This window comes from Rhinatrema bivittatum, chromosome 9, assembly GCF_901001135.1.
Source record: "Rhinatrema bivittatum chromosome 9, aRhiBiv1.1, whole genome shotgun sequence".
NCBI classification, from domain to species: domain Eukaryota; kingdom Metazoa; phylum Chordata; class Amphibia; order Gymnophiona; family Rhinatrematidae; genus Rhinatrema; species Rhinatrema bivittatum.
The window spans coordinates 238,380,621-238,395,893 of record NC_042623.1 but is presented as its reverse complement, the minus strand read 5'-3'; positions in this window follow the sequence as shown (position 1 = coordinate 238,395,893).

Sequence of the window (15,273 nt, the reverse complement as noted above, 5' to 3'; positions counted from 1 at the left end):
GGGATGGGTGGGCATGACGTCTTTTTTTTTTTTCCCCTTGGCTGCACCCGCGCTCTTCTTTTAATTTCTTGGCCGCTGGTGACGTGAGCGCTGGAGGTAGCCCACTGTCTCCTTTTATTTCCTGCTGCCACCTATCTGGGGTCCAGTTGTGGGCCGTGGTCTCCTTTCCCTTTCTTTGGCTGGCACCGGCCTGGGCTACGAAAGGAACCCGCAGTCTGTCACGTCATGGCCGTCCCTGTGATTTCATTGGCATGAGCGCCCATCAATTTGGGCGCTCATGCCAATGAAAGCACAGGGATGGGCGGGCATGATGGCGCTCAAGCCCAGGAAAGTACGCTTCGCTTTGGTTTCAAGGCCGTAACTCAGCAGTCTTGGGGGGGGAGGAGGGGGTAGCTGTCAGCCAGAAGTCGAGCTGGAGTACCTGCTAGAACATCATCGAGAGCCAGGAGAACCGGGACCGGGGGGGGGGGGGGGACACACTGCTGCAAGTCGCTTTCGCCGCCGGCTGCCCCCCCTCTGGAGGACGGCAGAGAAGGCTGAAAGGGCTGAAAAACAACAAAAGGTAAGTTGGCACATGTCGAGCCGCCTCGGGAGGAGGGGATTTTAGGTTTTTAGGTTTTCATGGATTAAAGTTGGGATCCACTTCCTGGTGCCTGTCATTTCAAATGTCATTTGAAATGACAGGCACCAGCGCACCCAGGATACTGTATAGGCGCTGTATTAAGCGCATATACAGCAAAATCGGTTGCGCGGGCCTAACGCTTTGCAGACGCGGCTTGCATTTGCAAGCAATTTAAATAGAGTATCGAGCGGTATGTGATCAGAACAGTGCGTGGGGCAAACGAGGGTGCGCCCGGCACTGCCGCACTCTTTCTAACGCGGCCTTACTGTATCAACCCGAATATTTGCGATGAATAGTGCTATGTCGTCTTTTATTAATTTGATTAGTTCAGTAGAACAAGGTGATAATGGATGTGTGGAGGGTTTCATTTTAGTAATAATATTTAGGATTTCTGTACTTGTTTCAATTTCAAATTCATTCCAGATATAATCTGGAGGAGCTGAAGGTAGTAGAAGTTGTGTATGAGGAAAATTGTCAGTCAGAACTGAGTTCTAAAGTAGTGTTTGCTTCCGGATATTTATTGGCATTGTTTTTGTTACTAATAAAAGATTTCACAGAGTCAAATAAGACTTTTCAGATCTCATCACAGATGCTCAGTCCTAGGCCCTGGCTTAACACTGAGGCCCGGTCAAAGCCCAGGCCTAGTACTAGGCCAAAACCCCGGGGCCAAGCCCATGGCTAGGTCCAAGCTCAGAGGCTCAGGACCAGACCTTACGGTGTTATCGTTCTTCTTCTGTCGATGAAAGACCTTCCTTCCAACAGGACGGCACCATATTGGTGTATAGCAATTGAAGTGTACAGCCACACACCAATATGGTGCCGTCCAGTTGGGCGGAAGGCTCCCTAGTGATATCACTGAAGCTCATCCTTCCACCGCAGAGCATCATTGTTCATTGACAGAAGAAGAAAACACCAGAAGGTCTGGTCCTGAGCCTCGTTGATGGGACTCATCCTCGGGCTGAGCCCCGGGGTCCGACCTAGGCCTAGGCTCAAGCCCAAACCTAAACAATGGGACCCAGACTTTTTCTTTTACAGTGAAGTCAAATCTGAGATATTCTGCTAGTTTGTATTTTTTTTGTGTGGGGATCTGTAGCAGCCTGATTTGTTCTGTTTTCCTAATAAAAGGTGTATTGATGTTTTAGAGTCTGGTGTAATATTTGCGTGTTGCCTTTACATAAGTAGAATTGCCATTGTTTGAGTACTGACATTTAGTGCTGTTTTGGTACATGACACGTGAGGTCTGCCACCTTCGCACCAGGCAGGCAAGTTACCAAGTGATCCTCACTCCCACCAGCCACCCAGCTGTCTACATTTCTAATAATCAAATCACCAACTATGATGACAGACCTAACCCTTCCGTCATGGGCAGTAGCCCTGGGAGACATATCCTCGGTGCGAGAGTACAATGCATCATCTGGAGAGCAGGTCCTTGCTACAGGATCATTTCCTGCTGCACCAGGTTGATGATCTCCAACCAGGAGACCTTCCTCCTCCAAGGCAGCACCAGGGCTGCCAGACTGGAGTTGGAACTTAGCAGCTATGTCCCTGAAAGTCTCATCTATATACCTCTCTGTCTGCCTCAGCTCCTCTGGGTCTGCCACTCTAGGCTCCAGAGATAGCAGCTCAGCAGAGTGGCAGCAAGACCCCCAAGCTGGTACATCTGGGGTATGGGCTATGAAAACAGAAGACCTAGCAGAGAAGTTACCTGGAGCTCTCAACAAAATATTCTATGACAACGTTCATATAGCAGCTAAATCTTGGATTGACGCAACATTGATGATTGCTAATTAGTCCTGTCATTACAAAAACTATCCCTGAGAAAAGGAAAAATATGCCACGGATTACCCTTGAAATCAGAGAATTCAAGATATCTCTTAGAAAAAAAGAGAATATGGTGAAAAATGCCTTCCCCACAGAGTTTAGGAATGTACAGAACACACTTGACTAAGTATAGAACATTATATAGAACTAAGTATAGAACAGTATATACCAAGAAAATCCATGATTTGAAATTCAATCTCAATCTTCTGTTTTCTGTGGTGAAAAATTTAACAAAAGATCATTCAGACTCACAAACATATGAAATTGAGATCTCCTTATATAAACGTAATGAATTTGCAAACTTTTTTAGTGATAAAAGTGGAAAAATAACAAATAACTTTACACAATTAAGAGTCCAGAATAACCTTACAAGCCTGTGAAGTGATACCTCTGTTATGACTGTCAGCCATGGGCAGCTGCAGCCGACCCAACTCACATCCTGCCATGCCTGGCCCTCCACTCCAGGGGAACTTGCAGCTCTGGCCAGCCATTGTCGCCACACAGTTCCTGGTCCTCCTTGCTCCACATGGCAGCTGAGACGCTGCCAGCCCATGCTCAGACTCCGGGCCTTCCTAGGACCATTGGTGGGAATCTCAGGGCCGTCCCATTGGTGGGAATCTCAGGGCCGTCCCCAACTGATGACATCATTACTTGGAATCTCAGGGCCGTCCCATTGGTGGGAATCTCAGGGCCGTCCCCAACTGATGACATCATTACTTGGGATACTTAAGCACCTCCTTTGGCCTATGCAAAGTGACTTGGAAACGAGTTCCTTCACCTCTCGGGTACTTGTTTCCTGTTTCTCCAGACCCGTGGTTCCTGCTTTGGATCTCTACCAGCTGATCTGGACTCTGGCTCGGGTACCTGCTCCTCAGGAGCCTGCTTGCACTTTCTTCGGGAGACCTGGTCTCCAGGCTTCCCCGCTCCTAGGAGTAGCTCCTGCATTCACCAGAGATCCTGCCGACTTGCTTCTCCACTCCTCGGGGTTGCCTCAGCACTGCCTTTCAGAGATCCCATCTCTATGCTTCCCCACCCCTCAAGGCAGTCTCTACCTTACTACATTTGAGACTTTGACTCTACGCTACCCTGCTCCTCGGGGCAGCCTCTACGTCACTTCATCAGAGACTGACTCTACACTTCCCCGCTCATTACACCAGTGATATTACTCTATGGTCCCTGCTCCTCGGGGCAGCCTACATCACTTCATCAGAGACTTGACTCTGCGCTTCCCCACTCCTTAGGGCAGCCCCATGTCATCACACCAGAGACTTTGTTGCTGTGCTCTCCCGCCCCTCGGGACAGTCTCCGCATTACTCCTTCAGAGATCCTGTCTCCATGCTCCCCGCTCCTCGGGGCCTGCCAATGCACCTCTGCCTTGGAGCTTCCTTCTGTGGTTCATCGTATCCTCAGTCCTGCCTAAGTACTGTGACTTCTTTGAACTGTGGCTCTCCGTCCCGCTCTTTGGGGCGCCTCACAGTATATCTCAGTGCAGGCACCTGCGATCACGTGGCAGTGACGAAGGACATTCTCATTTTACTGAACTATAGTCGTGTTCCCGCTAAAGCTGTCCTCGCCTCCCGACAGTGAGGACCTGTGGGGCCTTCCCCTCAGGTAGTACCAATCTCTACCTCGGGCCAAGGGTCCACGAAACCCACAAATCCTAACAGATTGCCAAGTCCATGGACCCGGAAGAGGTCTCATCTATACAGGCCATTCCTGGCCTGGCGCAAAAGATCATCGAGCAACAAAAAACCTTTGAAGCACTAGCAGCAACAAAAAACCTTGGAAGCACTAGCATCCTCCGCTTGGATACCACAGCAACCACAACTTCCTCCAAGCTCAATGCTTCTACCTCCATGCCGGTTCCTCAAATGACCGTTCCTTTCCCGGCACCTCCATGATTCTCTGGGAATCCCCTGTTGTGCAGAGCGTTCCTGAACCAATGTAACATGCACTTTTGCCTGCAACCAGCTTATTTCCCAGATGTGATTACCAAGACCACTTACATCCTCTCTCTTCTGGATGGTAAGGCCTTGGCCTGGGCATCTCCTCTATGGGAACATGCCGAGATTTTACCCGGGTTTCCTTGCCTTATTTCGCTCCGTCTTTGATGATCCTGGCAGAAAATCTGCATCCAGATCCATGCTTCTTCATCTCCTTCAGGGCACCAGGTCCTTGGCAGATTATGTCATAGAATTCCGGACACTGGCATCTGAACTCCATTGGGACCTTGATTGTCTCCGCTCCATTTTTCTCGAAGGACTGAGCTCTCAAATTAAAGATGAGCTGGCAGCTCGAGGGTTGCCCTCATCCTGGGACTCTTTAATCGACCTAGCCGGGTGAATTGACCGACGCCTCCAGGAACGTTCAAGGGAGACCCGGTCCTCCAGAGGATCTACATCCAGCTCATCTCATCGTAAATGCTCTTCCTCACCCAGGTTAGATGCGCTCCAAAACAAACCTGAGGAAGAACCCATGCAAATGGGCAGAAGCAAACTTTCGCCTCACAAACGTCGTCATCAGCAATCAGGTCTCTGCTTATACTGTGGCAAGTCCCAGTCATGCCTTAGCCACATGCCCTGTCTGTCTGGGAAACTCCCAGGCCTAGGTTCAGCAGGAGGGACTGCTCCTAGGCCTGACTTCCCCTTCTCCTCCATTGACCTTCTGTATCCATCAAGCTGGATAATCAAGAGTTCCAAACCTTGGCTCTTGTGGACTCTGATACTGGTGGAAATTTTATCTTATATCAACTGACGGAGCACCTCCAGATTCCCACCATCTGCTCCCCAGTTCCTCTACTTCTTTCGTCCATTCATGAAGAGCCATTGCCTGGTCAAGTTACTCACCCCACAGCTCCTATTCTTCTCCGCACTGGTTCCCTGCACGTGGAGTCCATCTCCTTCCACATTTTGGACAAGGCCCATACATCTGATGGCTCTAGGCCTACCATAGCTACAGCAACATACCCCCCCAGTTTGATTGGACCACCTTACAGCTTTCTCGCTGGGGATCCTTTTGCCATACCAATTTCCTGGATCCCATCTCGCCTCTACCATGCCTGAGTACTTCAATTTCACTTCCTGGCCTTCCTTCACATTACTCGTCCTATGCAGATATGTTCTCTAAAAAGGCCGGAGACACTCTGCCTCCGCATCGAGCATACGATTGCGCTATTAATCTTCTACCCAACACCGAGCTTCCTTGGGGAAGGATTTACCCACTATTGCTCACCAAAACTCAGGCCATGTCTGAATACATCCACGAGAACCTGGCCAAGGGGTTTATTTGGACCCTCCAAATCTCCCGCCGGCTCGGGTTTTTTCTTTGTAGGGAAAAAAGATGGATCACTCTGCCCTTACATCAATTACGGGGGTTTGAACAAGATCACCCTGAAAGACCACTATCCTCTACTGTTAATCTCTGAACTTTTTGCACCGGCTCCAGGGGGTACTGTTGCATCCGTTGGTCCCAGACAGCTGTGACCGCTCTGCCTCACCTCTTTTTTTGCCCTTCTCCTCCTCCATGGGTAAGATGGCTGCCTCCAGTGCCGAGTGCTGACAGACGCAACAGTACCCCCTTCAAAGGACCCCCTCCAGGACCTCTTCCTGGTGGTCTAGGTTTTCGTGGGTGTGCAAGGTGGAATTGACGTACCATGTCCTTATCCATGATGTTGGCCAGAGGCTCCCATGAGTTTTCTTCTGGTCCATAGCCTTCTCAGGGGATGAGGTACTCCCATGTCTTGCCTCTCTTATGGACATCCAAGATGTCATCCTCAGCATATTCGATATCGTCCTCGGTGTCCAGATTAGTTGGTTCTGGGGTCTTTTTAGAGAACTCGGAGAGCATCAACGGTTTTAACAGAGAGACATGGAAGACGTTGTGTAGTTTCAAACTGTATGTTAGATTTTCCAATTGCCGAAGGATAGAAAAGGGTTCAATGTAGCGAGGTGCAAAACGTGCTGAAGGTAGTTTAAGACGGAGAAACTTGGTACTCAACCAGACTTTGCCTTCTGGCTGAAACTGTGGTGCCTCTCGATGGTAAGCATCGTAGATCTTTTTTGCTTTCTGTCCTGCTCTGAGGAGTAACTCCTTCATTTGCTTCCAAAGTTGAGATAACTCTGCTGCAGTAGCCTGTGTGGCAGGAGAAGCCACTGATAATGGAATTGGCAGAGGAGGAAGCGGTTGTTGTCCATAGACGAGTTGGAAGGGAGAAGACCCCGTGGAAGTAGCAGGATGTGAGTGATAGCAAATTCTGCCCAAGGCAGTAGTTCAGCCCAGTCGCTCTGTCTTGAATTGACATAAGATCACAGAAATTGTTTCAGTGTTCTGTTCATTCTTTCAGTCTGACCATTAGACTGAGTGTGGTAAGCGGAGGTTAAGTCCAAGGCGATGTCACATTTTTGACATAAAGCTCTCCAAAATTTAGCAGTGAATTGTACTCCTCTGTTGGATAGATGTGTCTAATAAAGTACTGAGGTACTCCAAATTCTTGAAATTGGTGTGCACTAGGGATGTGAATCGTTTTTGAACGATTAAAATTATCGTCAGATAATTTTAAAATCGTTCTAAATTGTTAGAGTGCACGATACAATACAAATGCCCCCGATTTATCGTCAGGGGCATTTGTATTGTATCGTTAAATAGGGCACGGGAATTATTTGGGGGAGGGCGGGAAAACCGGCACACCAAAACAACCCCTAAACCCACCCGACCCTTTAAAACCAATTCCTTACCCTCCCCCACCCTCCCGAACCCCCCCAAAATGTTAAGTTACCTGGTGGTCCAGTGGGGGGGGGGGGGGGGGTCCCGGCACGATCTCCCGCTCTCGGGCCATCGGCGCCATTTTGGCTGCCACTAATTAAAATGGCTCTGATGGCCCGATAAAAAAAAACCCACCCGACCCTTTAAATTGACCCCCCCTTAGCCCGGAGGCCCGCACCGCTAAAAAAAAAAAAATCAACCCACCCGACCCTTTAAATCGACCCGACCCTCCCGACCCCCCCAAAACCTTTTAAAATTACCTGGTGGTCCAGGGGGGCCTCGGGGGGCCTCAGGGAGAGATCCAGGGGGGCCTCGGGGAGAGGAGAGATCCAGGGGGGGCCTCGGGGAAAGATTTTCCCGTTCCAGGCATCAGCTGTTCTAAAAAAAAAATGGCACCGATGCCCCTTTGCCCTTACTATGTGACAGGGTATCCGTGCCATTGGCCGGCCCCTGTCACATGGTAGGAGCACTGGATGGCCGGCGCCATCTTTAAAGATGGCGCCGGCCATCTTTACTCATCAGCCCTATAGGGCTGATGAGTAAAGATGATGAGCCCTATAGGGTAGTTGAAAGCGAGAGGCCCTCGAGGAGTAGTAGTTGAAAGCGAGAGGCCCTTGAGGAGCGGGAGCCCAGAGCTTCTTCAGGAGCGAGATACCCTGGAGGGTTAGCGAGGAGTTCTAAGCATGCAGCTTAGAAGCGGTCAGAGTAGTTAACCGAAGTCCTTGCTAACTCGTTTGTTAGGAAAGGAGCGGAGGCTTAAATACCTGGAGGTATTGACGTCATGCGGTGGGGACGCCCCCAAGGTTCCCGCCATGACATGTAGATAAGCGTAGGCAGCGTGCGCATGCGCGCCCTAGGAGGCCACGGGAAGGAGCATGGCGGACGGGGATGCCCATGCTGAGTTGGAGACACCGAGGGTTTCGGCACTCAGCACCAGAGGCAGCCATCTTACCCATGGAGGAGGAGAAGGGCAAAAAAGAGGTGAGGCAGAGTGGTCACAGCCGTCTGCGACTGATGGACTCAACACCCAGCTCCTCGGGGCAGTCTCTATCTTACTATACCGGAGAGTTTGACTCTATGCTACCCCGCTCCTTGGAGCAGCCTCTACGTCACTTCATCAGAGGCTTTGACTCTACAGTTCCCCGCTCCTCAAGGCAGTCTCTATGTCATTACACCAGTGACTTTATGCTTCCTGCTCCTCGGGGCAGCTTACATCACTACATCAGAGACTTGACTCTGTGCTTCCCTGCTCCTCGGGGCAGCCCCTACGTCATCACACTGTAGACTCTCTTGCTGCGCTGTCCCGCCCCTCGAGACAGTCTCCGCATTATTCCTTCAGAGATCCTGTTTCCGCACTCCCCGGGGCCTGCCAGCGCACCTCTGCCTTGGAGCTTCCTTCTCTGATACATCGTATCCTCAGTCCTGCCTAAGTACTGTGACTCCTTCGAACTGTGCCTCTGTCCCGCTCCTCGGGATACCTCTCAGTATATCTCAGTGCAGGTACCTGCGATCACGTGGCAGTGACGCAGGATGTTCTCACTTTACTGAACTATAGTCGTGTTCCTGCTGCAGCTGACCTCTCCTCTCGATGGTGAGGACCTGTGGGGCCTTCCCCTCAGGTAGTTACCAACCTCCACCTTGGGCCATGGGTCCACAAAACCACGATCTTAACAACCCCATTATTGGTCATCATTCAAAACCACGTCTGAGTTAGAAATTTAGTAAGTTATAAAAAATATGAACCGAGTCAATCATCCACTGGACACGATCCCCATAAATCATTAAAGACAATAATGCAAACAGTTTCACATGTATTACAAACATGGTAAACGTATCATTAATGGTTGGTGAGATTCCATCATCACTGAAATATGCTTCTTTCATACCGATTCTGAAAAACAAAAGCATGGATATTAACATCTTGAATAATTTTAGACCTGTTTCAACCCTACCATTTATTGCAGATAATTGAAAAAGTTGTGCACACCCAATTGGTTGAACATCTTGAATCAAATAATATATAATTTCCAACTCAATTTGGTTTTAGAAAGAACTATAATACTGAAACATTATTAGTATTGACAGATACTGCCTTACAGGGTTTTGATGCAGGTTAATCATACATACTTTTATTACTAGATCTGTCTGCTGCATTTGATACCATAGATCATGATATCATGATTCAAAGAATGACAGAAATTAGATTAGTTGACAAAACTTTTGCTGGTTCACATTCTTTTTTACAAAACAATTCCTTTCAGGTAAGAATTGGTAATTTCCTCAATACAATCAACATGGATACAGAGGTGCTGCAGGGGTCTTCCCTGTCAGCTACCCTTTTATAACGTCTACATGCTGCTACTATGTAGATTGCTATACAGGCCAGGCATAATTTATTCCATCTACGCTGACAATGTCTAGTTTTCTAGTTCCTGTGAAATGTCCATTGAACCACTTGTTGAAGTTGCTAGAAGTGTATTTCTCAGCAATATTTATTTATTTTATTTATTTAAACAGTTTTATATACCAACAACCGTTTGCACATCGTGTCGGTTACAAGTAACTTGGAACCAGGGAATAGGCATTGCCTTTACAGTGAACAAAAGAACAGTTAAACACAGTAACGAGGTAAAAATAGCTAATTTAGATGAGCAGTTCAACTGGGTGTAAACAATAAATGGGAGGGGGAGGAATGAGCAAACAGTAACAAAGGAGAGGGTAATATACAAGGTTCAATAAATAAGCATTCCTAGGAATTGCTGGTAGTTGTTAGGGGGGAAAAAAAATCAGGAAAGGAAGGCTGGCAGGAGGCAAAGGTTAGAGAGAGGGGGCAGAGGGAGAGTTGGTTAGCAAGCGAAGGTGAGGGGGGAACTATAATAACTTACTAACACATATGAAATTGGTACTTAGGAAACAAAAAACAGAAATATTTCTATTAATAGGAAAGTTCCCGCTAAAAACTCCTATACACTTTGCAATAGATCCCGATCAAATAGAATTGATTGATCAAGCACGGGACTCAGGTATAATACCGGATAGTAACCTTACTATGAAGAAACAGATTAACAATAAAATTAGAGATGGATATAATAAATTATATCTACTATGGCGTTTGAAACGTTACTAAGCCATGAGAACTTTTGTACAGTACTTCAAACCTTAATATTCTCTAATCTTGAGTATTATAATGCACTCTTACTAGGATTTACTAGCAAGCACAACAAGATCCTTGCAATTACTCCAAAATGCCACTGCAAGGACAACAGAAAACATGATCATATTACTCCAATACTTATTTCACTACACTGGTTATCTTTTAAATTCAGAATACAATATAAAGTATTATATATACTCTATAAAATTGTCAACATAGAAAATTCAGACTGGTTAAGTGCATATTTATGTCTTTATACCCCTCAACGTAATCTACAATTTGCCAATATGGAACTCCTAAACATGCCATCACTGCAAACTGCACACTTAAGTGAAGTAAGAGAGAGAATTAGCTCTATAGCAGGGCCTAAAATTATGGAATTCTATACATATGAATACAGATATACAGTGATTTCAAGTTGTTTAAGAAAGATCTCAAAACATGGCTATTTAAACTTACCTATGAAAGTAGAAATGCAAATTGAGAGACATACAAAAAACCATAGAATACTGGATAGGTAATTCGTAACTTTTAATTTAGATGTTGTTTCTAAGTAAATTGTTTCTGTTATAAACCATTGTCTATTTAGATTTTTATCCCTGTCATAAACCACCATGATTGCTTATAGAATGAAGGTACACAAATAAAATAAAATAAATAAATAAATAAATAAATAAGGCATCTAGGCAGAGTGGCAAAAAGACCCCTAAGGTGGTACCATCAGAGGAATGGCAGGTTTTGATGGATAAAGGCAGTAGATGGAAATAAACTTTTACAAAATAAGCTAAATACTTTTCTTTAAAAGCAAAAAATAAGGAGGTAGATTTTAAAGGGTTACGCGCATAAGTTTAAAAGGGTTATGCACGTAACCCTTTAAAAAAAAACCCTGCGCGCGCCAAGCCTATTTTGCATAGTCTTGGCAGCGCGCAAGCCCCGGGATGCGTGTAAGTCCCAGGGCATTGCTAGGGGGCATGTTGGGGCGGCGTGATGTTCGGGGTGTTCCGGGGGCATGTCAGGGCGAGTTGCCAGCCCAGGGGCATTTCGGGGGCGTGGCCGAGGCCTTCAAAATCACTCCCAGGCTGGGGAATTGCGCGGCGGCGGCCAATCGGCATGCGAGAGTTACGCCTGCCTGGAGCAGGCATAACTTTCACGATAAAGGTGGGGGGGGGGGTGCAGATAGGGCTGCGGGGGGGTGGGTTAGGTAGGGGAAGGGAGGGGAGAAGGTGGGGGGAGGCCGAAGAGGAAAGTTCCCTCCGAGGCCGCTCTGATTTTGGAGCGGCCTCTGGAGGGAACGGGCAGCACGCGCAGGCTCGGCGCGCGTAAGGTTGCACAAATGTGCCCCCCCTTGCGTGCGCCGACCCCGGATTTATAAGATACGCGCGGGCTATGCGCGTATCTTATAAAATCCGGCGTACTTTTGGTTTTGCGCCTGGTGCGTGAACAAAAGTACGCGCGGGCCGTACATTTATAAAATCTACCCCAAGCTGTATACTCTTCTTTAAAAGAAATAATCCATTAAGCCATAAGCATTATTTGGGTCAGAATCACTGCAAGTACTCATCTTGTGTTGGATACTTATTTTATGGTTAAAAGCATTATCTTTACAAATCTTTAAGAAACTCTCCCCTAACATTCCCCTGCTTTTATGGGTATGGCCATAAAAGCAAGAGTCTCGCCTCACATCGTAGTCACACTGCAACCTATTGGTCTGCATTGGCAGTAAGGTTCCAAATGATGTCATGTGACCTGCATAAACCCATAAGATGCTATTTAACAATGAGATGTTATTTGCGACCTATTTTGACCCTAGCTGCTTCCAGTGGTGGCAGGAGAGATGTACACAGTGGCTGCTTAGTGCATTTTTTTTTTTTTTTTTTGTAATGGTTGGGCAGCAAAAGTTATTATGGATAAGAGCCAGAGAATGAATTTGACTGCAAGCTGTACATAGCTTTTAAGCACTGCACAATATATAGATGATGAACCTTCCTCATTATTAGCAAGATTTAAAAAAAAAATCTGGCCTGCCCAATAGTGTCCTCATGGCCTTTTTATTGTATTCTTTTACTAATCTTTTTTCAGTGTGTACATACATGCATTCTGGTGTAGTCATTCACCTCGATTTATTGTTACCTTTATCTTATAGTAAAGATCTAAAGCAGATGACTAGCCATTAAAGCATTTTGTGGTTTTTCTGCCTCATCAGACTTCTTTTAAGAACAATAGAAATTTTGACAAACCTGGGCTGACCTAGCTTACTGAAGAGCACTAGGTCGAGGGCTTTCTGAAAGATTTAGGCAGACATTAGTTTCCATGATTGGCAAAGTGGGTTTCTTTTCAAATGCTATTTCTTTTCAAATGCTATTTGCGAACAACTGCAAAGGTTTCTGTTCACATTTACCAATGAGAAATTTAGAATGAATTTTAAACTAAAATCTATGGATTGTTCTTTTTTTTTTTTTTTTTTTTGCATTAGTATGTGCAAACCATAGCAATGAAATAAAAAATGATGACCAGAATTGAAGCATACAAATAGACAGATGCATTATGCTTTCCATGGGGCATACTTGCCAACAGAAGCCAAGAAAAAGAATGGGGACTATATTAGCATATGCCCCATTGGAAATATAATAATATAACAATAATAATAATGGGCCGGATTTTAAAAGGGTTACGCGCATTCGGACGGATTTTCAAAGCCCTGCTCGCATAAATCCGCCCGGATTTACGCGAGCAGGGCCTTGTGCGCCGGCGCGCCTTTTTCCATAGGCCGCCGGCGCGCGCAGAACCCCGGGACGCGTGTAGGTCCCGGGGTTTTCGGAAGGGGAGTGTCGGGGGCGGGGCCGAACGGCGCGGCGTTTTGGGGGCGGGGCGCGGCATTTTGGGGGCGGGCCCGGGGGCGTGGTTTCGGGCCGGGGCATTCCGGGGCTGTGGCCGCACCCTCCGGAACCGCCCCCGGGTCCAGTCTCGGCGCACCAGCAGCCCGCTGGTGCCCGTGGATTTACGTCTCCCTCCGGGAGGCGTAAATCCATGGATAAAGGTAGGGGGGGGTTGAATAGGGCCGGGGGGGTGGGTTAGATAGAGGAACGGAGGGGAAGGTGAGGGGAGGGCGAAACAGAGTTCCCTCCGAGGCCGCTCCGATTTCAGAGCGGCCTCGGAGGGAACGGAGGCAGGCTGCACGGCTCGGCGCGCGCAGGCTGCCCAAAATCGGCAGCCTTGCGCGTGCCGATCCAGGATTTTAGAAGATACGCATGGCTACGCGCGTATCTTATAAAATCCAGCGTACTTTTGTTTGCGCCTGCTGCGCAAACAAGAGTACGCGACCGCGCAGTTTTTCAAAATCTACCCCACTGGGCCTATTTTAAAAAGGCCCCGGGATGCGTGTAAGTCCCGGGTTTTACTAAAGGGGTGGGCTGGGGCGGGGTGGGGGCGGGGCCAGAGGCCTCTGACAGAGCGGCCATTGCAGCTGTGTCGAAGGATCACGTGCTGGCAAGCTGCCGGCGCGTGCAACTTGCGCCTGCCCAGAGGCAGGCACAAAAGCCAAGATAATAATTTTTTGGGGGGGCTAGGCTAGGGGATGAAGGTTAGGGGAAGGGGTGGGAAGGTCAGGTTAGGGGAACAGGGGAAGGCAGTGCGGCTCGGCATGCGCAAGGTGCATAATTGTGCACCCCCTTGCATGTGCCGACCCCCGATTTTAAAACATGCGCGCACCTGCACACGCATGTTATAAAATCGGGCGCACATGTAGGCTGCGCATGCTTCTTTTAAAATCTACCCCAATATTTATAGCACTACGGGACATAAGAAATACTGGATAATGTTAATAAGTATTCAGGTACTTAAGTCCCTGATCCAGGGAGCTTTTAATCAAAGTGGGATCCTGAGCAAAATGAGATAAAGCCATTTACCAAAAGTCACAAGCAGTGTCATTGAGAGAGTCAGGTTTCCCTGGTTCCCCACCCAATCCCTCTAACCATTAGGATTCAGTATGCAAAGCTGACAAGGGCAGCCAAAAATGAAAAAACACGTTAGCAGGGCCATCTTTAGGCTGGAGTAGGACAGGAGCAGTAATGAAATGTGAGGCTTATCGCAGACCCTGCAAGGCCTGACAAACTGCCACCACCATCTATTCCCAGCAGCCAGACCCATGAATGATCCAGACTTTCCGCTGGACTGTCTTTCTCCACTGCAATCTATTCAGAATTCAGCTGCACGAATTATCTTCCTTCAGTGTCGCTATGACCACGTAACTCCTCTTCTCAAGTCGCTACACCGGCTCCCTGTCCGCTCCCGCATACAGTTCAAGCATCTCTCTTACGCGCACATAAATGCGTTCACTCATGACCTATCTTCTTCTCTTCTCTCTCCCATGAATTCCATTCATCCGGCAACTTGCTCTTATCTCTTGGTTTTCAGCTCCACCACCAACTCCCAACTCTGCACTTTCTACCTTGCTGTGCTATCTCTTATGCGTATCTGTACAATGCTGTATTTGTCTGGTAGTGCTTTACAGTATGGATGGTCCTCCACAGTTTCTCCAGCTATGGGAGGGAGCCAGTGTAGGGAAAAGGTGGACCCCATGCACCCGACCCATCTCCCTCCTCCTGCCACTGGCCCACACTACGGAGCCATCTTTAGGTCTGTGCGGTGCGACGGCAGTGGGGAGCCCCCTCCAGCTGCGCAACTTTTGCATGCATAAGGATGGCCCTGCATGTTGACATTCATCAAACAGTGGGCAGATTTATTTATTTTTTATTTATTTATTTTAAGTTTTTCTATACCGGCATTCGCGATGAATATCGCATCATGCCGGTTTACAATTAACAGGCGGTGAAAGAACAAAGTAATAATAAGTTAATAATAATGCAAGGAGCAAGAATATTATCCTGCAGACCTGCACTGTACAAGACATGTCTAG